At 38.5% G+C, this 3,149-nt stretch overlaps 1 non-coding gene across 1 annotated transcript; it reads left to right on the plus strand.

Moving 5' to 3' along the window:
- Positions 1 to 350: 350 nt before the first annotated feature.
- Positions 351 to 453, plus strand: LOC147342806 (U6 spliceosomal RNA). Its single transcript, XR_015157231.1, has one exon. It is a non-coding gene; the product is annotated as a U6 spliceosomal RNA (small nuclear RNA).
- The last annotated feature ends 2,696 nt before the right edge of the window (positions 454 to 3,149 follow it).

Below are 3,149 nucleotides of genomic sequence, written 5' to 3' on the forward strand. Positions count from 1 at the left end.
GAGCCTGCCTAAGCTAATGTCCATTGAGTCAGTGATAACATCCAACTATCTCGTTCTCTGTAATTCCCTTCTACTCCTGCCTTTGATCTTTCCCGGCATCAGGGTCTTTTCAAATGAGTTAGTTCTTCGCTTCAGGTGGCCAAAGTATTGGAGTTTCAGCTTTAGCATCAATCCTTCCAATGAATTTTCAGGACTGGTTTCCTTTACGATGGACTGGTTGGGTCTCCTTGCAGTCCAAGGGACTCTCAAGAGTCTTCTCCAACACCATAGTTAAAAAGCATCAATTCTTTGGTGCTCAGCTTTCTTTATAGTCCAAGTCTCACATCCATACATAACTAGTGGAAAAACCATAGCTTTGGCAGCACATATACTAAAATTGGAATGATACAGATAAGATTAGCATGGCCCCTGTGCAAGGATGACACACAAATTTGTGAAGTGTTCCATATTTTTAATCAATGAATATAGTAAAGTTGCAGGATATAAGATCAACACACAGAAATCCCTTGCATTCCTATACACTAATAATGAGAAATTAAAAAGAGAAATTAAGGAAACAATTCTATTCACCATTGCAACGAAAAGAATAAAATACTTAGGAATATATCTACCTAAAGAAACTAAAGACCTGTATATAGAAACTATAAAACACTGGTGAAAGAAATCAAAGAGGACACTAATAGATGGAGAACATATACCATGTTCATGGATTGAAAGAATCAGTATAGTGAAAATGAGTATACTACCCAAAGCAATTTATAGATTCAGTGCAATCACTATCAAGGTACCAATGGTATTCTTCACAGAGCTAGAACAAGTAATTTCACAATTTGTATGGAAATACAAAAAACCTAGAATAGCCAAAGCAATCTTGAGAAAGAAGAATGGAACTGGAGGAATCAACATGCCTGACTTCAGGCTCTACTACAAAGCTGCAGTCATCAAGACAGTATGGTACTGGCACAAAGACAGAAATATAGATCAAGGGAACAAAATAGAAAGCCCAGAGATAAATCCACACACCTATGGACACCTTATCTTTGACAAAGGAGGCAAGAATATACAATGGATTAAAGACAATATCTTTAACAAGTGATTCTGGGAAAACTGGTCAAACACTTGTAAAAGAATGAAACTAGAACACTTTCTAACACCATATACAAAAATAAACTCAAAATGGATTAAAGATTTAAACGTAACACCAGAAACTATAAAACTCCTAGAGGAGAACATAGGCAAAACACTCTCTGACATACATTACAGCAGGGTCCTCTATGACCCACCTCCCAGAATATTGGAAATAAAAGCAAAAATAAACAAATGGGACCTAATTAAACTTAAAAGCTTCTGCACAACAAAGAAAACTATAAGCAAGGTGAAAAGACAGCCTTCAGAATGGGAGAAAACACTAGCAAATGAAGCAATTGACAAATAACTAATCTCCAAAATATACAAGCAACTCCTACAGCTCAACTCCAGAAAAATAAATGACCCAATCAAAAAATGGGCCAAAGAACTAAATAAACATTTCTCCAAAGAAGACATACAGATGGCTAACAAACACATGAAAAGATGCTCAACATCACTCATTATCAGAGAAATGCAAATCAAAACCACTATGAGGTACCATTTTATGCCAGTCAGAATGGCTGCGATCCAAAAGTCTATAAGCAATAAATGCTGGAGAGGGTGTGGAGAAAAGGGAACCCTCTTACACTGTTGATGGGAATGCAAACTAGTACAGCCACTATGGAGAACAGTGTGGAGATTCCTTAAAAAATTGGAAATAGAACTGCCTTATGATCCAGCAATCCCAATGCTGGGCATACACACTGAGGAAACCAGAATTGAAAGAGACACATGTACCCCAATGTTCATCACAGCACTGTTTATAATAGCCAGGACATGGAAGCAACCTAGATGTCCACCAGCAGATGAATGGATAAGAACGCTGTGGTACATATACACAATGGAGTATTACTCAGCCATTAAAAAGAATACATTTGAATCAGTTCTAATAAGGTGGATGAAACTGGAGCCTATTATACAGAGTGAAGTAAGCCAGAAAGAAAAACACCAATAGAGTATACTAACGTATATATATGGAATTTAAAAAGATGGTAAAAAATAACCCTGTATATGAGACAGCAAAAGAGACACTGATGTATAGAACAGTCTTTTGGACTCTGTGGGAGAGGGTGGGATGATTTGGGAGAATGGCATTGAAACATGTATAATATCATATATGAAACGAGTCACCAGTCCAGGTTCGCTGCACGACACTGCATGCTTGGGGCTGGTGCACTGGGACGACCCAGAGGGATGGTGTGGGGAGGGAGGAGGGAGGAAGGTTCAGGATGGGGAACACGTGTATACCTGTGGCGGATTCATGTTGATATATGGCAAAACCAATACAATATTGTAAAGTTAAAAAGTAAAATAAAACAAAACCATAGCTTTGACTAGATGGACCTTGATTGACAAAGTAATGTCTCTGCTTTTTAATACACTGTCTAGCTTGGTCATAGCTTTTCTCAGGGGTCTATGGCCTCCAAATGGCATGGACGAGCAGCCTCTGAAACTAAAAAGTACCGACCACATGAGCTTGGGCAGTGAACATCTCAACACTAAGCTGTGTGCACAGGGGATTGATGATCAGGAAAGACTCCTGTACTCCCTGGTGCTGTATAATTACCCTGGTGTTTGGCATAACCCCATGTTGAGAATTCCCAAGGATTACTGAAATTTAATTTTTCATTTGCCTGAGGGAATGGCTAGACAAGATTGGTTTGATTTCATTCAAACAAGGAAATATAATAAATCATGAATATCTGTATGTGGACTTTGAGTTAAAACTGGTACTCTGTGATAGAAAAGTCAAGTGTAATAAGAGTTTATAATAATGGTCCTGGTTTCTTGTGGCTAGTCAAGGAAGGCGTCTCAGAGGAAGTGACATTGAAGCTGAGCATTGAAAGGTGCATAGGATTTAACCAGCTGAAGAGGGGAAAGGATAAGTGAAAATCCGTGAGACAGGAAGTAACTTGATGTCTTCTGTGATCTAAAAGAAAGCTAGTGAGTGGGGTGTGTAATGGACAAATGGGAGAGTATCCCAGTATGAAGGAGATGTGTTTAGGGGTCAGATTATGTAG

This window comes from Bos grunniens, chromosome 28 (genome assembly GCF_055505025.1).
Source record: "Bos grunniens cultivar Pamir isolate PY7600 chromosome 28, Bosgru_T2T1.0, whole genome shotgun sequence".
Lineage (NCBI taxonomy): Eukaryota > Metazoa > Chordata > Mammalia > Artiodactyla > Bovidae > Bos > Bos grunniens.